This window comes from Lathyrus oleraceus, chromosome 4 (assembly GCF_024323335.1).
Source record: "Lathyrus oleraceus cultivar Zhongwan6 chromosome 4, CAAS_Psat_ZW6_1.0, whole genome shotgun sequence".
NCBI lineage: Eukaryota > Viridiplantae > Streptophyta > Magnoliopsida > Fabales > Fabaceae > Lathyrus > Lathyrus oleraceus.
The window spans coordinates 248,567,600-248,594,500 of NC_066582.1; the positions used below are offsets into that span (position 1 = coordinate 248,567,600).

Here is a 26,901-nt window from a genome sequence, read left to right on the forward strand (position 1 = left end):
GTAGTTCGTCGTAATTAGGGAATCAAATCTTCGTTGGTTTCTTGGTTTTTTTAAAATAAATCTTTTCAGTAAATACTATTGATTAAAAGTCTTTTCTCAAACTCTCGCTCTGTTGAATAGACTATGACTTATTGGTTAAGTCCAAAATCACCTTTTGAAAACAACAGAATCTATAGAAACTCTTTTTAAGAAAACACTAATCGTTTAAATACCCTCGTCTCAAACTCTCGCTCTGTTGACTTAGATCATATAATTAAATTCAAATGCTTAACTCTCGTCCTCACATTTAACTTTAAAAAATACTTTTTGAAAAAGATTAGAATTTAATTAATTCTAAAAATTGCTTTCGCCCTGATTTAGAATTAATGCTCAATTTACTATGTCCAGTTAAAAACTCAAACTCTCGTTCTATTGAATTTAACTTCTTTATGTCTTTTACTCTCGTACAAAAACTTTGTTATTAAACCTGTAAATTGAGACCATAAAAGAGTGACTTTATTTTTAAACGCAATTTAACCAACTTAGTTTTGATTCCTTCATTCCGCTTACTTTACATACCGATACCTAAATAAATTAGCCAGACATGCTAAACAGATCTAAACAATCATTATGCTTAAATAAATTCATCTCAGGCAAATAATATAAATAAACAATATAGCAGGGCATATATAAATTCAAACAATAATTAAAGAACCTGAGTAATTAATAGCAATCTTGAACACTCCACCACAGACCGGTTGGATTTGTTCTTGAATTCTTCAATCGGACAGGAAAATAAAAATGAAGGAATAAAAATCTAGGATCTAACGTAAGGTTGGATCTAGTAAAAAGGTACACAATAATTTCCGGTGTGGAAACTATTGTGTGAAAAAATAATTAAGTGCTTAAAGGAATTGCTGGAAAAGAAAATAGGAATTGCAAATAAAAGTAAAAACTGTAAAAACAATGCTGTAAAATATTGCTTGCACGGCTGGAAAAGAAAAATTGAACGAAGCAGAGAGACGGCGGCGAGAGAGAGAGCTCCCGGGTTTTCCCAAAAACCACTATTTATATTGTTTACTTTTTGTAACGGTCTCCAAAGGCTTTCCGTGTAAAGATCCTCACGTTCCACTAGTCAAGCGTAACCATAGGCTTCAACGTGCCTCTCTTGCGCTTCTGAGGCCAAAAATATAGGAGAATGGTGTGACGTCCGTCACACCATGTGTTACGCTCGTAACACAAGTGGGCAGGGCGTGACGCTCGTCACAGGTGCAGCGCCTGTGCTTTTGGGCTGGGCCTTGGCTTTGTGGCTTTTGCTTCTTTTCATTTCTTTTTGCACCTCCTTTTCTTCCTTTTTCACTTGTGCTTCAAATAAACTACCTGAGATAAATTGAAGGCAAAATACCAAGTAGTATCGAATAAAATGAAATAAATTGGATTGAATAATAATATAATTTAATTAAATCGAGTCCTAGAATGTGATATAGTTTCATGTTATCAAACTCCCCCATACTTAAACCTTTGCTTGTCCTCAAGCAAAATACAATATAGAAATCGTTTAAAAATTAGCCAGATGAAATTTCAAAACACACATCAATTCGTACTAGGCTGCAAGTAGATTTTGTTTAGGAGTAACTTGAGTTTAATCTTGACATCAACAACCACCGTTACAACCTCAGGTAACCTCTCCTTATGCAAGCCAGTTCGAGTCATGCCATTATAGTTAGCCTAGTTCTTTTACTCTTATTTCACCCGTTTTCATTCTAGCAAAATCACATTAAGCCCTTTATCGTTTCGCGCACATAGTGGAGTGACCGGTTAGTGATTCTGATCCCCTTTTTAGCTAGAAGTTCTGGTACATTAGTCGGATAACTTCGTTATTTGGTCCATTGCAAATTGCGGGGGATCGGACCGTAGTCCGCCCTACCAAGTTCAGCACCAGATACCTGCTGAACCAACTCATAATGGATCTTTCGTATTATGTTTTTGTATGATCTGCAACCTTTAGATTAAATGATCTGGTAAGGATCACCTAACTTAGTTAGTGCATTTCCTGATATATATATATATATATATATTTTTTTTTTTATTTTATTTTGGGAATCATTCACTTATATTCATCAGTCCTCCACGTAGTTTGCTATTAAGATGGTGCTGACTTCTTGTATAAACTACTCGGGGTTACTATAAAGTTAAAAGTCCAGGGACTTGTATAACAGGTACCTTTCTGATCTAACATGTTGAGGTTTGTTTAGAGTATTGGGGCGGTAATAATTTTTTTGTCTTAATTTTTCTCAAGTTTGATGAAATAGGCAACCTTTATACTTACTGAGTGTGTTGAATTTTTGTTATGGCTCATGAAAATTTGAGGGAATAGATAAATAGAAATTTCTCACACTAGGAACTTAATTTAGAATAATTATAATAAGTATTTTTTTTTATAATAGAAAGGGAAATAACATTGAAAGGAAAGATAACGTACTTGAAAAGGGGAAGTTTAAAGAACAAGGTTTTCCCCCCCACACTTAAATGAAACATTGTCCCCAATGTTTCAGAGAAAACAAAAGAAATACAAAAAGGAAGAAAAAGAAAAAGGAAACTAAAGTCAATGCTGCTTTCCGCCTCTTGTTCTTGGACCTGGTGATCTTTGACGTACTTCCAAATCATCAAACCTGCTGAGCAACTGAGCGAACCGCTGATCGGTGATTGCATTCCTTGCTTTCTGTTGTTGCTGTATCTGGCGCATCATCTGCATCACTTCGAGATTCTGCACTTGCATACCATCGATAGCATCCATGATGTCGTCGTTGGTTGCTGGCCTTCTTCGTCGACGACGTCGTGAGGATGGACCAGTTGCATTATCGGAAGGGTTGAGCGGGACTGATTGTTGTGCAGGAACTTGATCACCCTGCTCCATTTCGGTGAACTCGTCTGAAGGCGGGTTGGCTTGTGTAGGTTCGGTGGCTTCGGGAGCATTCAGATCATAGATGTGGCGGTTGGGATTGGTGACATCTGTTAGGGCAATGTTTGGTAGGACAACACTTGGGACTTCCTGGTTGTTCACCATAAGGTAATACCCTCCGCCTACTCTGTTTTTGATTAGACGGCTGGACCGACAGTAACTTATATCCATAGATAAGGGAGGTAAAGATTCTAAATTTTGTAGTCGGTCCCCTAGGTTTAAGCCAAGTGCTATGATGGTTATTAATCCGCCTATTACAAAAGGTTGACGGCCTCTAGCACATAGGGTGCGGATGTGATGAAATAGGAAGGAGGCATCGTTTACCTGAGTATCGCTTTCAAAGACGCATTGGAGGAAGAATAATTCCTTGGCGTTTACTTTGCTGTTGTTCGGTCTTCCAAAAACTGTGTTTTGCAGGATGCGGATAAAGTACCGGATTGTTGGGTTATGTATATGGGAAGCAAGGAGAACATCCCAGTTGTTGGTTTCTACACCGAATATTTTCCTAAAGAGGTCGAAGGCGTGTATGTGCCACGGGGAGTTCGGAGGTATCCTAGGGTGGACTTGACCTTCTACGGGGAACTGTAGCATGGTACTCAATTGGTTTTGGGATAGGGAGTACTCGGTGTTGAACAAACGGAAGGTTGCGGTACCGGTTAAGTACTCGTCGTCACCGGTGGGTGTGTTGTACGAATAGGAACTTAAAAATTCTAAGGTTAGGGATGGATAGGTAGGTTGATTGTGAGTGCACAGAAAGGTTAAACCAGCAAGGCGGAGCATCCATTCTATTCCTTGAAGTAATCCTAATTGTTGTAAACAAGTTAAATCAGGGTACCTGGTGGATTGGACGCCTCGCTGTTGGAAACGTTCGAATTGCTCCCTTTGATAATTATCATCTTCGGATCGGAAGATGATATTTCCGAAAGCTTGGTTGCCCGCCATATCGATAAGTGGTTTGAAAGAAGTAAAGGTAATAGGAAGAAATGTAGTTTATAGAATGATTTGTGGTGTATGAAGAAAGGTATGGTGGGTTTTTATAGGAAAAATTTGGAAGTTGGAAAAGGAGTGGTTGAAAAGTGAATAAATGTGGGTAAATGTGAATAAATGGGGAAGGTAAAAAGGTGAAGTGGTATAACGGTCGGGTCTCTAACGGTTGGTAACGTTCACATAGCCAGACGGTGTCACGCTCGTGACAGGGGCGTTACGGGCGTCACAAGCACTTGGTGTGACGACCGTGATAGCGTGTGTGACGCTCGTCACACGGTAAGCTGCAACGGTCACTGCTTGCGTTCTTCATAATAATTTATAGTAATATATTTTTATTATTTTGTTTTGCTTCAGTTTATTTTATTCTGCTATTGTGATATTTTTAGATTGCCTTGCATATCATTCTACTACCATAATATTGCATAAATATATTTTTTCTAAAAAGTTATGTAAGTAGCATAGAGCATTATTGCTAGATATTGCATAAGCCATAGTAAAGTAAACTAATTCAATAGCTTCATAAAATAATCATAATGTAACATTGGAAGGCAAAAGTAAACATGCGAAAGAAAAACAAATACTAACATAATTTGAAACAACATTAATGAGTAATCTAACTAAAACTAAATGACTAAGAAAAACAACTTCTATCCCTCCGCACGATCTCTGGCCGGATGAGAAAAGGAGTTAACATGGTTTAGCAACTCGTGGAATTGAGTTGTCATAGTGCTCATGTATCCCAAAAATTCTTGTCCCATATTAGCTAGCTCTTCTCTGAGGGCGTCCTGTTCTGACATCAAGGCTTGAATGATGGTGTTATAATTATCTCCGGGCATATGATGTCTAGGATCAGGTATTGCCGACTCTTCGGTCGGGACAGGTTGAGGAGGAGGGTCAATATCATAATAACCAGATGGTGTCTGAGGGTCAGATTCAGCATAAGGGACCTGGTCATCACAAATCTCATAGTCCTGGATGGATTCAGTGGATCTAGCAGGAGAGGGTGTTCCGTTCAGGTTGTAGAGCCAGTTACTGCGGTTATTAACACTAGCCCTCGGACTAGGCAAGGTGAATAGGCAAAGAACTTGGTTGTTAATTATAAGCTCAAACTCTTCAGACCCTAGGTTTGCTATAAACATAGTGTTGAAGAGGAAGGGTATACTCATAGTCGCAATGCCACAAAAAGGGCTTAAGTCAAGCATAGGTTGACGTAATCCGATAGCATTACCAATCATGGTTATTAAACCGCCTATTTGAATTGGTGCTCGTTCATCTTGGATAAGGTGGTCAAAGTTTACCAACATAAAAGTGGCACCGTTTACTGGACGGTTCTGGGAAGCACAAAATATGATGAAGAGTTCATCACGTGAAACTAAGGTACTATTTGACTTCTTCCCGAAAAGGGTGTGGGTCAGGATCTTATGGAAATAACGAAAGGCCAGGTTATGTATGTTTCCAGAAAGAAACTCATGTTCCTCGGGATCGTCATTTTCAGTCAAGCTTCCCCAAAAATGTTCAAGTTCTCTATATTCAAAAAGGTCTTCTTGGCTCACTGTGAATGTATCAAGGGAGGTAGGGAAACCTAAAAGGTTGGTAAAGTCTCGGATGTTAAATTGATACTCCATGTTGAACATTCTGAACTGGATGAAACCTCTGCTTATTCCTTTTCCATGGCTGGGTAGATAGATCAGAGAACTAAGGAATTCTAGAGTCAGTCTCCGATAGGTGACGAAATGTCTACGGATAGGAGTGGTTTCCCATCCTATTTGACTCAGCAAATACAGGACACTCTCTCTTAGTCCAAGGGCAGTCATTGCCCAGTCATCAACATACAAACTAGGTAGCATCTCTCTTTCTGCTAGTTCCTCAAACTTTTGTTTCTGAGCTTTCCCTCTGAATTTGATACCCATCCGATCAATTTGTCCCATCAGGTTAGTGTTAGCTAGAGAAAGGAAAAACAAGAGTTTTAGTCAGGATTTGGCCAAATGCCGAAAGAATAGAAGAAGAAAAATTAAAATAGATTAAGAATGAATACTAAATAAAATTTTAAAAGAATTATTAAGTAAGAAATGAAAATATAAATATTTGTGGGTTGTCTCCCACTAAGCGCTTTGTTTAATGTCGCAAGCTCGACAAAAATTATCAAATATAATCTATAAATTCTGGAGGCACTGCGTCTAAATGCAGGACTTGTGAGTCTTCAATGTTCTCTGTATGATGATAATGTTTTAGACGCTGCCCATTTACGATAAACGGTTCAATGGATTTTCCTTTAATTTCCACCGCTCCACTGGGGAAAGCATTGGTAATTTGAAATGGACCTGACCATCTAGATCGTAGTTTTCCCGAGAATAACTTTAGTCTAGAGTTAAATAACAGGACTGTATCGCCTTGTTTGAAGATTTTTCTTGCTATGCGCTTGTCATGCCATTGCTTTGTTCTTTCTTTGTAGATTCTGGCATTTTCGTAAGCGTCTCGTCTGAGTTCCTCTAGTTCGTTTATATCAAGGATTCGCTTTTCACCGGCGGCCTTATAGTTTAAATTTAGATTTTTAATAGCTCAGTAGGCTTTATGTTCTAATTCTACCGGGAGGTGGCAAGATTTTCCATAGATAAGCTTAAATGGGGTTGTCCCTATGGGAGTTTTGTAAGCAGTTCGATACGACCATAAAGCTTCTGGTAATTTCAATGACCAGTCTTTCCTTGAGGTGGCGACTGTTTTTTCCAATATTTGTTTGATTTCTCTGTTAGACACTTCCACTTGCCCACTGGTTTGAGGGTGGTAAGGTGTCGCTACTCTATGTCTCACACCATACTTAAACAGTAGTTTTTCGAGTATCTTAGATATGAAATGCGATCCACCATCACTGACTACTATTCTCGGGACACCAAATCTTGGAAATATTATATTCTTAAAGAGTCTAGTTACTACTCGCGTGTCGTTTTTTGGAGAAGCTATAGCTTCAATCCATTTTGATACGTAGTCAACCGCTACGAGTATGTACTTGTTACCGAAAGAAGGTGGAAAAGGTCCCATGAAGTCTATTCCCCACACGTCGAAAATCTCTACTTCCAAAATGCCTTTTTGTGGCATCTCGTCATGTCTAGATATGTTTCCTGTGCGTTGACATCTATCACATTTCTTGATAGCCGCATGCACATCCTTCCATATATTCGGCCAATAAAAACCGGCTTGTAGGATTTTGGAGCAGGTTTTGGATGTACTTGCATGTCCACCATAAGGAGCGGAGTGACAGTGTTGGATTATATTTTCTACCTCTTCTTCGGGTATACACCGACGGAAAATACCGTCGGGGCCTCTTTTGAAAAGTAAAGGGTCATCCCAGTAATAGTGATTTATGTCATAGAAGAATCGTTTCTTTTGCTGGTAGGATAAAGTAGGAGGAACTATTCCGGCAGCTAAATAATTGACGAGATCAGCGTACCATGGTGTAACAGATATAGCTAAGGTGGTTTCTACCTGTTTATCAGCTTTATTTTCCTCCAAAGTAGCTATAAGTTTATCGTACGAGAAATCATCGTTGATCGATGTTCTTTCCGGTTCCAGGTTTTCGAGTCTAGAGAGGTGATCTGCTACTACGTTTTCAGTTCCTTTCTTGTCTTTGATTTCCAAATCGAACTCTTATAGCAGCAGGATCCACCTTAGGAGTCTAGGTTTAGCATCCTTTTTTGTTAAGAGGTACTTGATAGCAGCGTGGTCAGTGTAAATGATTATTTTGGCTCCGACCAAGTAAGAACGAAATTTATCTAGCGCAAATACTACTGCTAAAAGTTCTTTCTCGGTTGTGGCGTAATTCATTTGTGCTTCATCTAGAGTTCTACTTGCGTAGTATATGACGTGAAGCTTTTTATCCATTCGTTGTCCTAAAACAGCACCCACAGCGTAATCACTGGCATCACACATTATTTCGAACGGTTCGTTCCAATCTGGTGTCTGCATTATGAGCGCGGAGATCAATGCTTGTTTAAGCGTTTGAAATGCTTCTAAACATTTATTATCGAATATGAATTCAGCATCTTTCATCAATAGTCCGGTTAAAGGTTTAGTTATTTTAGAGAAGTCTTTAATGAATCGTCGGTAAAAACCGGCATGTCCTAAGAAGCTTCGTACTTCTCTCACAGTTTTCGGAGGTTGAAGGTTTTCGATTACCTCTATTTTGGCTTTGTCTACTTCAATTCCTCTATTTGAGATGATATGTCCTAAAACAATTCCTTCTTGTACCATAAAGTGACATTTTTCCCAATTAAGTACTAGGTTTACTTTTACCCTTCGCTCTAGAACTCTTTCTAGGTTTTCAAGACATTCTTCAAAGCTTTGTCCGCATACGGAGAAATCGTCCATAAATACCTCCATGATGTTTTCGAGAAAATCGGCGAATATTGCCATCATGCACCTTTGGAAGGTTGCAGGAGCATTGCACAAGCCAAACGGCATTCGTCGATAAGCGAAGGTGCCAAAAGGACATGTGAACGTTGTTTTTTCTTGGTCATCAGGATGAATTGGTATTTGAAAGAAACCTGAATAACCGTCTAGATAGCAGAAATGAGAATGTTTTGCTAATCGTTCTAACATCTGGTCAATGAATGGTAAAGGGAAATGATCTTTTCGGGTTGCTTTGTTTAGTTTCCTATAGTCAATGCACATTCTCCATCCCGATTCGATTCGTTTGGTTATAGTTTCTCCTTTTTCATTTTCAATAACTGTTATACCTCCTTTCTTCGGTACTACGTGTACAGGACTAACCCATTTGCTATTAGATATAGGATATATGATACCTGCCTCTAATAACTTGGTTATTTCCTTCTTCACTACCTCACTCAGGATCGAGTTTAGTCTCCTCTGGTGTTCCCTAGAAGTTTTACAGTCTTCTTCTAGCATGATGCGGTGCATACAAATAGAAGGACTTATTCCTTTAAGGTCGGTGATGTTGTATCCTAGTGCGGTTGGATATTTTCTTAAGATATGCAGGAGTTTTTCTGTTTCGAGTTTTCCTAGGTCTGCATTAACTATCACTGGTCGTTCGAGTTCTAAGTCTAGGAATTCATATCTCAGATTTTTGGGAAGTGTTTTCAGGTCTAGGGTTTGTTTCTTAAGGCATTGCGTAGGATCCGGTGTTATTGCCAAACATTGGCTAAGTTTGTCTTCTACAAGATAGTCAGATGATTTGTGATTTTCTAACTCTGTTTCTTTTATGCATTCATCAATGATATCCATGAAGTAACACGTGTCTTCTATTGCAGGTGCTTTCAAAAATTGGGAAAGAATGAACTCAATTTTCTCTTCTCCCACTTCGAAAGTGAGTCGTCCTCGTTTTACGTCTATGATTGCACCGGCAGTTGCTAAGAACGGTCTTCCCAGTATAATGGGTGTAACTTCATCTTCTCTAATGTCCATAATTATAAAATCGGTTGGAATGTAGAATTGACCTATGCGCACGGGAACGTTTTCAAGAATTCCTGCAGGATATTTAACAGAACGATCCGCTAGTTGCACAGACATTTTAGTTGGTCTTAATTCTCCCATTTCAAGTTTCTTGCATATGGATAAAGGCATAACACTAATACCGGCTCCTAAATCGCATAAGGCCTTGTCTATGACAAATTTTCCTATGTGACAGGGTATAGAGAAACTACCTGGATCTTTAAGTTTAGGAGGCATATTCTGGATTATAGCGCTACATTCGGCAGTGAGTGTAACGGTTTCGCTATCTTCAAGTTTCCTTTTATTAGAAAGAATTTCTTTTAAGAACTTAGCATATGAGGGCATTTGCGTAATAGCTTCTGTAAAAGGAATTGTGACGTTTAATTGTTTCAGTAGGTCAACAAATTTTTTAAATTGGCCCGCATCTTTGGTTTTAATAAGCCTTTGAGGGTAAGGAATAGGTGGTTTATAGGGCGGTGGAGGTATATAAGGTTCTTTCTTTTCTACGGTTTCCTTATTACTCTCTTCCTTTTCCTTAGGTTTATTTTCTTCCTCAATTGACTTTTTAGAGTTTTGGTTCTCAGTTCTTGGATCAGACGGTCCTTCCACTTCCGTTCCACTTCTTAGTATGATTGCATGAGCGTGGCTTCTCGGGTTAGGTTGGGGCTGTCCAGGAAATGTACCAGTTGGGGCAGCAGTAGGCGCTTGTTGTTGAGCTACTTGTGATATTTGTGTTTCCAGCATTTTGTTATGGGTAGCCAGGGCATCTACTTTACTTGCTAGTTGTTTGATTTGTTTGCCAGTGTGTACATTCTGGTTTAAGAAATCTTTATTGGTTTGCTGTTGAGAAGCTATGAAGTTCTCCATCATGATTTCCAAGTTGGATTTCCTAGGAACGTTATTGTTAGGTGTAGATGGGATCGGCTTTTGATATCCCGGAGGTATAGCTGGGGCTTGATTTGGAGCTTGTCTAGGCGCGTATAAGGCATTATTACTCTTATATGAAAAATTAGGATGATTCTTCCAGTTGGAGTTATAGGTATGCGAGTAGGGATTTCCTTGAGCATAGTTTACTTGCTCTGCTTGGATTCCTGTTAGGAGCTGACAATCTGCAGGAGTGTGACCTTGGATTCCACAGACCTCGCAATTCTGAGTTATGGCAACCACGGTGGCTGGAGGTGATACATTTAAACTTTCAATTTTCTGGACCAGAGCATCCACTTTTGCATTAACATGATCAAGGTTACTTATCTCGTACATGCCACTTTTCGTTTGAGGTTTTTCTACCATTGTTCTTTCGCTTCCCCACTGATAGTGGTTTTGGGCCATGCTCTCGATAAGTTGATAAGCATCAGCGTAAGGTTTGTTCATAAGTGCACCACCTGCGGCGGCGTCTATTGTTAACCTCGTGTTGTACAAGAGACCATTATAGAAGGTATGAATCACTAACCAGTCCTCTAAACCATGGTGTGGACAAAGTCTCATCATGTCTTTGTATCTTTCCCATGCTTTGAAAAGAGACTCGTTATCTTTCTGTTTAAATCCATTTATCTGGGCTCTTAACATAGCTGTTTTGCTCGGCGGAAAATATCGAGCAAGGAAGACTTTCTTCAACTCGTTCCATGTGGTAACCGAGTTGGAAGGAAGAGACTGAAGCCATCTTCTAGCGCTATCTCTTAACGAGAAAGGAAAGAGACGAAGTCGAATTGCCTCTGAAGTGACACCATTAGCTTTAACAGTATCAGCGTATTGGACAGATACGGATAAATGAAGGTTTGGATCCTCGGTAGGATTTCCAGAGAATTGGTTCTGTTGCACTGCTTGCAACAGTAAAGGTTTAAGTTCGAAGTTGTTTGCTTCGATTGCGGGTGGAGCAATACTCGAATGCGGCTCATCTTGCGATGGAGCGGCGTAATCTCGAAGAGCACGAGCTGGTTCTGCCATCTCGGGTATCGGTGAAGGAAGAAGATTTTTGAGGTCAGGAATTTCAATACGAGGGAGATTGTTTGCAGCACGATATTCCCGTATTCGTCGTAAGACTCAGAGATATAGTTCGATGTCGTTGATTCGTAAATAGAACGGCTCGCCTTGTGAGCGAGTGTGTGGCATACAAATCAACGAAAGAAATAAAAAAAATAAACCTTAGTCTCTACAGCGTAACAGAAGAGTTACGATATCGACTAAATAAAAGTCCCCGGCAACGGCGCCAAAAACTTGATCGCGACTTTATGAGTCGAATTTGGGGTACAAACTGCAAGTGCACAGTTCTATCGCGTAGTTTTAAAAGATATCGATCCCACAGGGACTTATGAATCGATATACCGTTATCTAAGGTTACTTCATAAAGCAAAGGCGGATGATACTTTGATTGTTCGGGGGAAAAGCTGAAACTAAAATAAGATCTAGATTAAATATCAATTAAGCGGATATCAGTATGTAGTTCGTCGTAATTAGGGAATCAAATCTTCGTTGGTTTCTTGGTTTTTTTAAAATAAATCTTTTAAGTAAATACTATTGATTAAAAGTCTTTTCTCAAACTCTCACTCTGTTGAATAGACTATGACCTTATATTAACGCAGCTGTCACTTATTGGTTAAGTCCAAAATCACCTTTTGAAAACAACAGAATCTATATAAACTCTTTTTAAGAAAACACTAATCGTTTAAATACCCTCGTCTCAAACTCTCGCTCTGTTGACTTAGATCATATAATTAAATTCAAATGCTTAACTCTCGTCCTCACATTTAACTTTAAAAAATACTTTTTGAAAAAGATTAGAATTTAATTAATTCTAAAAATTGCTTTCGCCCTGATTTAGAATTAATGCTCAATTTACTATGTCCAGTTAAAAACTCAAACTCTCGTTCTATTGAATTTAACTTCTTTATGTCTTTTACTCTCGTACAAAAACCTTGTTATTAAACCTGTAAATTGAGACCATAAAAAGAGTGACTTTATTTTTAAACGTAATTTAACCAACTTAGTTTTGATTCCTTCATTCCGCTTACTTTACATACCGATACCTAAATAAATTAGCCAGACATGCTAAACAGATCTAAACAATCATTATGCTTAAATAAATTCATCTCAGGCAAATAATATAAATAAACAATATAGCAGGGCATATATAAATTCAAACAATAATTAAAGAACCTGAGTAATTAATAGCAGTCTTGAACACTCCACCACAGACCGGTTGGATTTGTTCTTGAATTCTTCAATCGGACAGGAAAATAAAAATGAAGGAATAAAAATCTAGGATCTAACGTAAGGTTGGATCTAGTAAAAAGGTACACAATAATTTCCGGTGTGGAAACTATTGTGTGAAAAAATAATTAAGTGCTTAAAGGAATTGCTGGAAAAGAAAATAGGAATTGCAAATAAAAGTAAAAACTGTAAAAACAATGCTGTAAAATATTGCTTGCACGGCTGGAAAAGAAAAATTGAACGAAGCAGAGAGACGGCGGCGAGAGAGAGAGAGCTCCCGGGTTTTCCCAAAAACCACTATTTATATTGTTTACTTTTTGTAACGGTCTCCAAAGGCTTTCCGTGTAAAGATCCTCACGTTCCACTAGTCAAGCGTAACAATAGGCTTCAACGTGCCTCTGTTGCGCTTCTGAGGCCAAAAATATAGGAGAATGGTGTGACGTCCGTCACACCATGTGTTACGCTCGTAACACAAGTGGGCAGGGCGTGACGCTCGTCACACCTTGTGTGGCGCTCGTCACAGGTGCAACGCCTGTGCTTTTGGGCTGGGCCTTGGCTTGGTGGCTTTTGCTTCTTTTCATTTCTTTTTGCACCTCCTTTTCTTCCTTTTTCACTTGTGCTTCAAATAAACTACCTGAGATAAATTGAAGGCAAAATACCAAGTAGTATCGAATAAAATGAAATAAATTGGATTGAATAATAATATAATTTAATTAAATCGAGTCCTAGAATGTGATATAGTTTCATGTTATCAGTATGCTGCTACAGTGACTACTCCTGTTGGTAATCAATCTGTCCAACAGCAACAACAGCCACCTCAACAGAGAGCACAGAAAGCTGGATGCCAAGTGAAGAAGGGGACGACGGATCGTCAGTTTGATAAGCCACCCGTGACTTATACCCTTCTGTTTAAGAGGTTGAGGGATCTTAGGTTAGTTCAGCCGAGGATATTGGTTCCTGTAGGACTAAATCGGAGGCCTACAAATTACGATGAGAACGCCAGGTGCGAGTTCCATTCTGGGGCACCCGGACATCATGTTGAGGGTTGTAGAGCTTTTAAGAATGTCGTTCAAGATCTGGTGGATTCTAAAGCTATCAATTTTGCACCGACACCGGATGTTAATGCTGACCCTGTGCCAATGCATGGTCCTATGGGGACGAACGTAATGTCAAAGGACAAGAGAGGAATAGAGGTGACTGATATGGAGCAGTTAAGAACTTCAATGTCTGTGGTCCAGAGACATCTGATGAAGAAGGGAGCTTTCCCTGGTTGTGATAATTGTTGTGCGGCTGTCGCTACAAACGGGTGTGTAATGATGAAGGAAACGATCCAGAGAATGATGGAGGAGGAAATGGACGGTGAACCATGTGAAACACCATGTCAGGCAGTTGAAACCGTCAAGGTGGAGAACGCCATTGTTGCTGAGAAAGAGAAAAAACCGTCCATTTCTTCTTACAAACATGCCATGGAGGTGGTGAAGAACGGCGAAGCCCAAGGCTGGGGAAGAATGATAGACATTGCGGTGAAAGCAGATAGGTTCGGGATTGGTGATCAGAAAAGCCAAGACCCGTCTGAGCAAAACAGAGGACGTCGTTAACCGTTCACATTCATCAGTGCTGGAATGCTGGATCCAGGTCACGCCTGTGCGGTGGGTGAAGAGATTGACAGTGACTGCGAGCTTGACTCGTGGATAAAATCGTGCGTACCAGAGAACTGGAAGGCCTCAAAGATCATCACTGTCACTCATCATGAAGAGTAATATTTCTGTTTTTCAATTCTGTTTGCATGAAAGCCATATGTTTTGCCCGAAACGTAATGGTTCATTGTAAGGGTCACCTCATGTGTTTCATTGTGCAACATTTTGCATCATTAATAAATGGATGTTTTTCACATTAAAAGCGGTGTTCCCTATTTTTCACTTATTTTTGCAGTTGAAAACAAAAATAAAAAAATGGCAATGTTTTTCCTTCCTTTTGATTGGCTTCGTTCTGACTTTTGTATTCTCCGGATCTCATTGATAACGATTCTGTTACACCCTGTATGACTTCGACAATCTGATCTATCATGCCGAAGAAGAAGGCGAAGGAGATTGTGAACTGCCATAGGAATTAGCCAGTTTGTCGAAACAAGAGGAGAAGGTGATTCAACCGCACGAGGAGCGAGTTGATATTGTCAATCGGGGCACCGAGGAGGTCCGAAAGGAAGTAAAGGTTGGGGATGCCTTGGAGGAGAGTGTCAAGAGCGGAGGTGATGCCATTCGGTCTCAAGAACGCCGGTGCCATGTGGCAAAGAGCCATGGTGACTTTGTTTCATGATATGATTCATCATGAAATTGAATGCTATGTTGATGACATGATAGCAAAGTCCCAAACAGAAGAGGGGCATTCGGTAGACTTGGTCAAGTTGTTGGACCAGTTGAGACAATTCAGACTGAGGTTGAATCCGAATAAGTGCACTTTAGGAGTGCGGTCTGGTAAGTTGCTAGGGCTTATTATGAGCGGAAAAGAGGAATCAAGGTTGGTCCTGCTAAAAAAAAAGAAAAAAAAGAAAAAAAAGAAAAAGCAATACGAGAAATGCCTGAACCGAGAACGGAGAAGGAGGTTCGTGGGTTTTTAGGGAGATTGAACTACATTTCACGGTTCATATCTCATCTAACAGCCACGAGTGAACCCATATTCAAGCTGTTAAGAAAAGATTAAAAGGTCAGGTGGAATAATGATTGCCAAGCGGCAGTTGAAAAAATAAAAGAATAAGTTGCAGGAGCCTCCGATTCTGATGCCTCCCGTGGAGGGACGACCATTAATTCCGTACTTGACAACCCTCGAGGGGTCTATGAGGTGCGTACTGGGGCAGCATGACGAGTCTGGTCGAAAAGAGCATGCAATTTACCTTAGCAAAAAGTTTACCGACCGTGAAACAATATATTCACTGCTCGAGAAAACTTGCTGTACTTTGGCATAGGCTGCTCGCCGACTAAGACAGTATATGCTGGTTCATACCACTTTATGGATTTCCAAGATGGATCCGATCAAGTATGTATTTGAGAAGCCATCATTGAGAAGCCAGCATTGGCCGGACGGGTTGCGAGATGGCAAATGATTTTGGACTGAATACGATATTCAACACACCTCTCAAAGAGCAATAAATGGGAGTGTACTGTCCGATTACCTCGCCCAACAACCCATTTAGGATTATCAACCGATGAAGTTTGAGTTCCCTGATGAGGACATCGAGGTTCTCAAATCGAAAGATTGTGAGGAACCGATCCCGGAGGAGGGGCCTAACCCTGAATCCGAACGGATTCTGATGTCTGATGGGGCCGTTCACGCGAATGGAAGCAGGGTTGGTGTTGCTTGGTTACGCCAAAAGGGATCCCACTTTCCTTTTGTTGCCCGGATAACATTTGAATGCACCAACAATGGTCGCTGAGTATGGAGCTTGTAGCCTGGGTATCGCTCTTCGGTGCGTACGTCTATTGGGGCAAAGCCTTTCTTGCTGTGTATAGGACGGAATCCATGCTACCAGTTGAGGTCCAAACTCTGTCATTGAGAGTTCTGATGGATGAGAAATTAGAAGAGGCTGAGTGGATAAGGACTCAGTACGCAGAGTTGAGTCTAATTGAGAAAAAGAGGCTGGTAACCATTCGTCATGGGGCAGTTGTACCAGCAGCGAATGAAGCGTGCTTTGGACTGAAAAGTGCGACCTCGTGTGTATCGTGAGAGATATGGTGTTGAAAAGGACCCTTGCTCCTCAGAACGATCGTAGGGGCAAGTGGACACCCAATCATGAATGCCCATTCGTGGTCAAGAAGGTTTTCTCTGGCAGAACCTTATTATTGACGACCATGGATGGCGAGAATTTTCCATCCCCTATGAATGCAGACGCAGTTAGAAAAATACTTCGTATAGGAGACCCGCTGGACGAAAAGAATAAAAGAGTCCAGGCTAAACAGGGGCATCCCGGCGAACCAAAAAAAAATGAAAGGGGTTCGGGCAAAAATTAGGGATAAAAAGAAAAGAAACTGTACACTCGGCAAGTTGAAAACCCCACAAGGGCGGCTTGGGCAAAAAAGGGTATCCCGGTGGACTGAAAACCCGAAAGAGCGGGCCAGGCAAAAGAGGGAATGAAACGAACAACTGCGTCTAGCATGATCGTTTGTACTTTGGTTAAGACACCTGGATAATCCCCGGTAGAGATCGGTCAGAAGCGTCTGGTTCAGAAGGCAGAAAGTGCAGAGAGTCTTGAGGACATATGGGGCGTAACCGAGTTGGAACTTGATGAGATCACGGTTTCACATTGCCATTAGGATAGATTTTTCCTTTTATGCGCAATTACCTCTTTTCAGGGATTGCTTCTTGTGTGTTGCTCAGTTTGAGCCACCTTTTTCAATCAATAAATGCATATTCAGTCAAATAATTTTGTTTTTGTTTTCATTACCGCTTTGATTGCAAAAACATCCGCTTGTTTTGATAAAGAATCTTTGCATTTTGAGACATAGAGGTCCCTTCCGATGCTTGTTTATAAGATTGAAAATGTGAAATCTTATTCGGAAGGCTGAGTGACCTAGGTGTTGAAATTTTGGCACGCCTGGGGCACGTTTTTATCTAACGATCTCTTTTGCAAGTGCTGTTAGATATTTTCACTCACTTGCAGGTTGTGATGTGAAGCATTTTGACAAGAGATTCCCGCAGAGTCCAATCAGGGGCAAGGGATTGATGAACGGTGATAAGACGACGAAAGAATGGCGACGATCCTAGAGGGTAATCAAGAAGACTCTTCAAAGTCTGAAGATTAGAGAGTTGGCCCGGATCTGAGGAGATCGATTGTCTCGAAGAAGAGAAAAGCCGAGAATACAAGGCGATGAACCAGAAGGATGAGTCTGTGAGCTCTCAAAAGTGGGAAGTTGTCACTATGGTTGGATGGTGAATACCAGCGTTTGATGAGTCGACAGGTGTTCCGTGTCAAATAGGCTGTATCTCCCTAGCGGTCTGAGGGTGTTATCTCCCCAATGGATTCGAGATCGGTGCTTCCTCGGCAGTCAGGCCTGAGATTGGTCATCTCCCCCCAGCGGGTTCGAGATTGGTACCTTCCCAGCGGGTTCGAGGTAGTTATCTCCCCAGCGGATTCAAGAGCGTTGTTTCCTCGGCAACCAGGCCTGAGATTGGTTATCATCCCCAACAGGGTTGAGAATGTAATCCCCAGCAGGGTTGAGAAAGTAATCCCCAGCAGGCCCGAAGGTGGCCCTATCCCCAGCAAGTCCGAGGACTGTTAGTTCCCCAGCAAGCATGAAGATTGCTATTTCCCCATCGGAGGTGTCTGTGGGTAGTGTGTTCCTCAGTAGCCAGGTCTGGAGTTTGCTGTAATTGTAACACCCTTCTAAAATACCCCAAATATTTAATTAAAATAGCAATATATCAATCAGAGTAATTATGCAATTAAGGGTGTCACACAATCATTTCACACCATTCACCAAATAACTGTCATGCTCTTTTATTAATTCAAAACATAAAGCATTTGCACAATACGCAGCGGATAGAAATCAAATCAATCATGCAAAACATGTAACACATTACATGTAAAATTATTCAACAAGGTAAAACATCCCGTCCCGATGTTACATCTATCAGAGCATGACCCACTAAGGAGACTACACTAGACTCCAAGCACTAGCTTCTACTCAATCACTGCTCGTTACCTGAAAACATAGTTGTAAGGGTGAGTTCCTCAATCGATATAATAAGCATTATAAAATATCATGTAATGCTAAGTAAATAACACATTAATCACCCTAATCATATCACACATTCGGTAACGGCAACCTCTACTCAAACATCATAATCATGCTCAACATAAACATCAAAACACACGTATAATATTGGAACACATCCATTCATATTATACACAAGACATACATTATGCAATGAGACTCCATGCATGCGGTACCGACTATTCGTGAACATATAGTTCACCTCACCGATCAAATCCAGATACGGCTACCAAGCCCACTAGTCCCACTCATTTGAGACCTAGTGACTCACTCACTAATTCCTCACCACGGGAATTAGCTACCACCAACTCACTAGTTCCTCACCACGGGAATTAGCTACCACCCCAAGGGCTATGCTATGCACGCTAATCACCTAGCATGCAAACATCAACAACAATCCACAATGATTTACTCACTAATTCCTCACCATGGGAATTAGCTACCACCATAAAGGCCACAATATGCATGCTAATTCACCTAGCAATGCAACATCAACAACAATCCACAATGGACATATGCTCACACTCTAGGCCATAAAACAGTCCATCCACAATTACATACATAATATATACATTCACAACATTATGCATATTTTCACACATCATCAGCATATTTATCACATAATCATATCATGTCATGCCAAATAATTTAATCACAGTATTAGCACACTCTACTAATACCTATCCTACTCAAAACAACGGGAAATAATCCCTACTATATCACACACCGATATAGGCCAATCACCAATTATGTTCACAACATAAAAATATCAATTTTTTCCAATTTCCAACAGTGTTAACCGGTTAACGCCCTGGGTTAACCGGTTAACGCAACACAGAACACGTTTTCTGGCAAAACCCAACAGTGTTAACCGGTTAACGCCCTGGGTTAACCGGTTAACGCAGACAGAACATCAATATTTTCACAACTCACAATAGTGTTAACCGGTTAACACCCTGGGTTAACCGGTTAACACCCTGGGTTAACCGGTTAACGCAAGCAAAACAACACTACCTCACAATTCCTAACAGTGTTAACCGGTTAACACCCTGGGTTAACCGGTTAACGCAAGACAGAAAGCTGTTCTTGCGCTAACACGAAGCAGAATGCAGAATTCTCCGCATTTTCCGCCGTTGGAGGACTTCCGGACCTCCGATTCCGATTCCGTAAAAAGCTATACGTTCGGGAAATCACAACTCACACAAATACAGATTCAATTACAGCTTTAACACAACTTATCCAACACAATTTTTCAGCATTCAACATCCCAATTAGGGTCAATTCAACGGTTTATCACTACCCATTACATGTTAACCCATAATACCCATTAAACGACGATAAACCCCCCTTACCTGAGTTAATCCGGCAATCTTTAAGCTCCAAGCTTTTCTCTTCTCCAACCTTCTTCCTCTTGCTCTGTCTCTTTGCCTTTTCCTCTTTTCAGCCGCTTCTCTGCTTTTCACGTAAAAACCCTTTTTCCAAAATGGAACTCTTTTCCTTATTCCAACTTATATACTCCAATAGTAAAATCCAATAATATTCCAAATTATTTAATTAAATTAATAAATATAATATTAACTTAAATTAAATAATTATCTTATTTTTATCGGGGTGTTACAACTCTCCCCCACTAAAAGAGTTTTCGTCCTCGAAAACATACCTCAAGCGAATAACTCCGGATAAGACTCCTTCATCTGACTCTCAAGTTCCCAAGTCACATTGCCACCTGCTGGTCCTCCCCAAGCTACTTTTACCAAAGCAATCTCTTTACCCCGCAACTGCTTCAACTCTCGATCCTCGATCCTCATAGGTGATGTTTCAATAGTCAGGTTATCTCTCACCTGTACATCATCTACTTGGACTACATGCGACGGATCAGGAATGTACCTCCTTAACTGAGACACATGAAAAACCTCATGCAAATTCGCAAGTGACGGCGGTAAAGCGATACGATAGGCTACCTCTCCTATCCTCTCCAAAATCTGATAAGGACCAATAAATCGAGGTGTCAACTTCTTCGACTTCAAAGCTCGACCAACCCCAGTTATCGGAGTAACACGAAGAAACACATGATCTCCCTCTTGGAACTCAAGTGCCTTCCTTCTCTTGTCGTGATAACTCTTCTGACGACTCTGAGCAATTCTCATCTTCTCCTGAATCATCTTAATCTTTTCCGTAGTCTGTTGAACAATCTCCGGTCCAACCACAACACTCTCACCGGACTCATACCAACATAAAGGCGTCCGACATCTCCTACCATACAAAGCTTCAAACGGTGCCATACCAATGCTCGAATGAAAACTATTGTTGTAGGTAAACTCAATCAAAGGTAAGTAACAATCCCAAGCACCTCCCTTTTCCAAAACACAAGCCCTCAAAAGATCTTCCAATGACTGAATCGTCCTCTCAGTCTGACCATCAGTCTGCGGATGATATGCAGAACTCAATCTCAGCTTAGTTCCCAAAGCCTTCTACAAACCTTCCCAAAACTTCGATGTAAATCTAGGATCTCTGTCCGAAACAATACTCGACGGAATACCATGCAAACTTACAATCTTCTCAATATACAACTCAGCTAATCTCTCTAACGGATAATCCATTCTGATCGGAATGAAATGAGCCGATTTCGTCAATCTATCAACAATCACCCAAATAGCTTTAAAATTCTTACTTGTCCTCGGTAAACCAGAAACAAAATCCATACTGATACTATCCCACTTCCACTCTGGAATAGCCAACGGTTGCATTAGCCCAGACGGCTTCTGATGCTCAACCTTTGACTTCTGACAAGTCAAACAAGAATAAACAAAACTCGCAATTTCTCTTTTCATTCCCGGCCACCAAAATAACTTTTTCAAATCATGATACATCTTCGTAGCTCCAGGATGAATACTCAGGCCACTACGATGTCCTTCCTCAAGAATACTCTTCTTAAGCTCGGTAACATCCGGAATACACACCCGATTACCAATTTTCAAAACACCATTCTCATCAACTCTGAATTCACCACCTTGACCTTGATTCACTAGAGTCAGCTTATCAACCAAAAGCACATCGGATTTCTGACCCTCTCTAATCTCATCCAGAATACCGCTCGTTAACTTCAACATTCCCAATTTAACACTATTGTGAGTACTCTCACACACCAAACTCAAGTCTCTAAACTGCTCAATTAAATCCAATTCTTTAACCATTAACATAGACATATGCAATGATTTCCGACTCAATGCATCAGCCACTACGTTTGCTTTACCCGGATGGTAATTCAAACCAAAGTCATAATCCTTCAGAAACCCTAACCATCTTCTCTGTCTCATATTCAGCTCTTTCTGATCAAACAAATACTTTAAACTTTTATGGTCACTGAAAACCTCAAATCTTGACCCGTACAAGTAATGCCTCCATAACTTCAGAACAAATACCACGGCTGCCAACTCTAAATCGTGTGTCGGATTCCTCTCATGAACCCTCAGTTGTCTCGAAGCATAAGCTATAACCTACTTGTTCTGCATCAACACACCACCCAAACCCAACAATGAAGCATCACAGTAAACCTCAAATGATTCCGACGAACTCGGTAATATCAGAATAGGAGCAGTAGTCAACCTTCTCTTTAACTCTTGGAAACCTTCTTCACATTTTGAGTCCCAAACAAACGCTTGCCCCTTTCTAGTCAACATCGTCAACGGTAACGCCAACTTAGAAAATCCCTCAGTGAACTTCCTATAATATCCTGCAAGTCCAAGAAAACTCCTTATCTCAGAAACTGACTTCGGAGCTTCCCACTTAGATACAGCTTCTATCTTAGAAGGATCAACAGCAACACCATCTCTTGAAATCACATGACCAAGAAAACTAACCTCTTCTAACCAAAATTCACACTTTGACAGTTTAACAAATAGCTTCTTTTCTCGTAGAACTCCTAAAACCAATCTCAAATGCTCAGCATGCTCTTCTTCAGATTTCGAATACACCAAAATATCGTCAATAAACACCACAACAAACTGATCTAGGTACGGATGGAAAATCCTATTCATATACTCCATAAACACTCCAGGCGCATTAGTCACACCAAAAGGCATTACAGAATACTCATAATGTCCATACCTCGTTCTGAAAGCAGTCTTCTGAATATCCTCAGTTTTCACACGCATCTGATGATAACCCGATCTCAAATCTATTTTGCTGAACACACTCGCACCAACCAATTGATCCATCAAATCATCAATCCTCGGCAAAGGATACCGATTCTTGATCGTCACTTTATTCAGTTGCCTGTAGTCCACACACAACCTCATAGTACCTTCTTTCTTCTTAACCAATAACACTGGTGCACCCCACGGTGACACACTCGGACGAATAAATTTCTTATCCAACAGATCTTCCAACTGACTCTTCAATTCAGTTAACTCAACAGCAGACATACGGTACGGAGCCATCGACATCGGCCTAGTACCAGGTACCAAATCAATCGAGAACTCAACTTCACGCTCTGGCGGTAATTCATTCACTTCTTCAGGAAACACATCAGGAAAATCACACACCACGGCTAGATCGCGAATCACAAGTTTATCCTTAGCCTCCAAAGTCGCTAACAGCATAAACAACTCTGCCCCATCTGCTGCCGCCTCATTCACCTGCCTTGCTGATAGAAACAAACTCTTTCCTTCCTCAATCTCAGGAAAGATCACAGTCTTATCAAAACAATTGATATAGACTCGGTTAAACACCAACCAGTTCATACCCAGAATAACATCAATCTGCACAAGTGGAAGACACACTAGGTCCATCCCAAAGTCTCTACCAAAAATACTCAAAGGACAATTTAAACAAACTGAAGTAGTAGTCACTGAACCCTTCGCAGGAGTATCAATCACCATACTTCCATGTATCTCAGATATCTCTAACTTAAGTTTCACAGCACAATCCAAAGATATAAAGGAATGAGTCGCACCTGTGTCAATAATAGCTACAAGAGGAAAGCCATTAATATAACACGTACCTCGGATCAAACGATCATCTGCAGAAGTCTCAGAACCCGATAAAGCAAAGACCTTGCCTCCCGACTGGTTCTCTCTCTTCGGCTTAGGACACTGTGGGCTAATATGACCCAACTCTCCACAGTTGAAACAAGTCACAGTCTTCGACCGGCACTCTGCAGCCAAATGACCACCTTTTCCACACTTGAAACACTTCCTCTCAGCACTGGTACACTCATGGACACGATGTCCAGCCTGACCACATCTGTAACACTTAGCAGGGGCACTAGAGTCTCCCCCACTAGGCCTCTTCATTCCACTCTGTCTCTGGAAACCTTTGCCAGGTGCATACGGTTTCCCACGATCATTCTGATTCTTGCCTTTCCTATCAACCCTCTGCTGATAGCTTTCCGCTCTGGCCTTGGTATCCTGTTCAAAAATCCTGCAACAGTCAACCAAATCAGAAAACACTCTAATCCGTTGATACCCAATAGCCTGCTTGATCTCGGGACGTAACCCGTTCTCAAACTTCACACATTTTGAAAATTCTCCAGCAGCCTCATCATAGGGAGTGTAATACTTCGACAGCTCTGTGAACTTAGCAGCATACTCAGTAACAGACCTGTTACCCTGCTTCAATTCTAAGAACTCTATCTCTTTCTTTCCTCTGACATCCTCTGGAAAATACTTCCTCAGGAATCTCTCTCTGAACACAGCCCAAGTGATCTCAGCATTCCCAGCAGATTCCAACTCAGTGCGGGTAGCAACCCACCAATCATCTGCTTCTTCTGACAGCATATGCGTACTGAACCTGACCTTCTGGTTATCGGCACACTCAGTCACTCGGAAGATCCTCTCGATCTCCTTCAACCACTTCTGAGCACCATCTGGATCGTATGCTCCCTTGAACATTGGAGGATTGTTCTTCTGGAACTCACTCAGTTGACGAGCAGCTCCCATTCCCACAACATTCGGACTTCCCCCAAGTACTCCAGCCAGCATACCCAGAGCCTCAGCAATCGCAGCATCGTCTCTACCTCTTCCAGCCATCTCTATTCTGAAAGCCCAACAAGCTAAAACAATAAGTACTGATAGGGTTACACAACACCTATCCCGTACAGGGGAAACAGAATAATTACGACTCGACTCGACCGACTATGCTCTGATACCACTAATGTAACACCCTTCTAAAATACCCCAAATATTTAATTAAAATAGCAATATATCAATCAGAGTAATTATGCAATTAAGGGTGTCACACAATCATTTCACACCATTCACCAAATAACTGTCATGCTCTTTTATTAATTCAAAACATAAAGCATTTGCACAATACGCAGCGGATAGAAATCAAATCAATCATGCAAAACATGTAACACATTACATGTAAAATTATTCAACAAGGTAAAACATCCCGTCCCGATGTTACATCTATCAGAGCATGACCCACTAAGGAGACTACACTAGACTCCAAGCACTAGCTTCTACTCAATCACTGCTCGTTACCTGAAAACATAGTTGTAAGGGTGAGTTCCTCAATCGATATAATAAGCATTATAAAATATCATGTAATGCTAAGTAAATAACACATTAATCACCCTAATCATATCACACATTCGGTAACAGCAACCTCTACTCAAACATCATAATCATGCTCAACATAAACATCAAAACACACGTATAATATTGGAACACATCCATTCATATTATACACAAGACATACATTATGCAATGAGACTCCATGCATGCGGTACCGACTATTCGTGAACATATAGTTCACCTCACCGATCAAATCCAGATACGGCTACCAAGCCCACTAGTCCCACTCATTTGAGACCTAGTGACTCACTCACTAATTCCTCACCACGGGAATTAGCTACCACCAACTCACTAGTTCCTCACCACTGGAATTAGCTACCACCCCAAGGGCTATGCTATGCACGCTAATCACCTAGCATGCAAACATCAACAACAATCCACAATGATTTACTCACTAATTCCTCACCATGGGAATTAGCTACCACCTTAAAGGCCACAATATGCATGCTAATTCACCTAGCAATGCAACATCAACAACAATCCACAATGGACATATGCTCACACTCTAGGCCATAAAACAGTCCATCCACAATTACATACATAATATATACATTCACAACATTATGCATATTTTCACACATCATCAGCATATTTATCACATAATCATATCATGTCATGCCAAATAATTTAATCACAGTATTAGCACACTCTACTAATACCTATCCTACTCAAAACAACGGGAAATAATCCCTACTATATCACACACCGATATAGGCCAATCACCAATTATGTTCACAACATTAAAATATCAATTTTTTCCAATTTCCAACAGTGTTAACCGGTTAACGCCCTGGGTTAACCGGTTAACGCAACACAGAACACGCTTTCTGGCAAAACCCAACAGTGTTAACCGGTTAACGCCCTGGGTTAACCGGTTAACGCAGACAGAACAGCAATATTTTCACAACTCACAACAGTGTTAACCGGTTAACACCCTAGGTTAACCGGTTAACGCAAGCAAAACAGCAATACCTCACAATTCCTAACAGTGTTAACCGGTTAACACCCTGGGTTAACCGGTTAACGCAAGACAGAAAGCTGTTCCTGCGCTAACACGAAGCAGAATGCAGAATTCTCCGTATTTTCCGCCGTTGGAGGACTTCCGGACCTCCGATTCCGATTCCGTAAAAAGCTATACGTTCGGGAAATCACAACTCACACAAATACAGATTCAATTACAGCTTTAACACAACTTATCCAACACAATTTTTCAGCATTCAACATCCCAATTAGGGTCAATTCAACGGTTTATCACTACCCATTACATGTTAACCCATAATACCCATTAAACGACGATAAACCCCCCTTACCTGAGTTAATCCGGCAATCTTTAAGCTCCAAGCTTTTCTCTTCTCCAACCTTCTTCCTCTTGCTCTGTCTCTTTGCCTTTTCCTCTTTTCAGCCGCTTCTCTGCTTTTCACGTAAAAACCCTTTTTCCAAAATGGAACTCTTTTCGTTATTCCAACTTATATACTCCAATAGTAAAATCCAATAATATTCCAAATTATTTAATTAAATTAATAATTATAATATTAACTTAAATTAAATAATTATCTTATTTTTATCGGGGTGTTACAGTAATCCCCAGCAGGGTTGTGACTGTTAGTTCCCGAGCTAGTCTGAAGGTTATTTCCCAGCAAGTTTGAAGGTTGCTGTCATCCCCAGCAGGGTTGGGAGGGTTATTTCCCCAGCAAGTCTGAAGGTTGCTGTCATCCCCAGCAGGGTTGAGAGTGTTATATCCCCAGCAAGTCCGAAGGTTGCTGTTTCCTCAGCAGAGGTGCGAATTGTTTGTTTATTTCCCCAGCAGAGGGTGTGCATTGGCAGTTTTTCCCCAGCGGAGTCCTCAAGCGGATCGGGTTCAGTGAAGGTCATCCCCAGTAAGGTTTATCCTTTCCTCAGCAACGGTGTATTCCCCAACAGGGTGGAGATTGGAGTGATATTGAGTTCCTCAGCAGAGTTCCTCGAGATCCCCAATAGA

At 40.8% G+C, this 26,901-nt stretch overlaps 1 non-coding gene across 1 annotated transcript; it reads left to right on the forward strand.

Annotated features, from left to right (window-relative positions):
* The first annotated feature begins 10,829 nt into the window (after window positions 1–10,829).
* On the forward strand, window positions 10,830–10,936 carry LOC127077100 (small nucleolar RNA R71). Its single transcript, XR_007787084.1, has one exon. It is a non-coding gene; the product is annotated as a small nucleolar RNA R71 (small nucleolar RNA).
* Window positions 10,937–26,901: the final 15,965 nt, after the last annotated feature.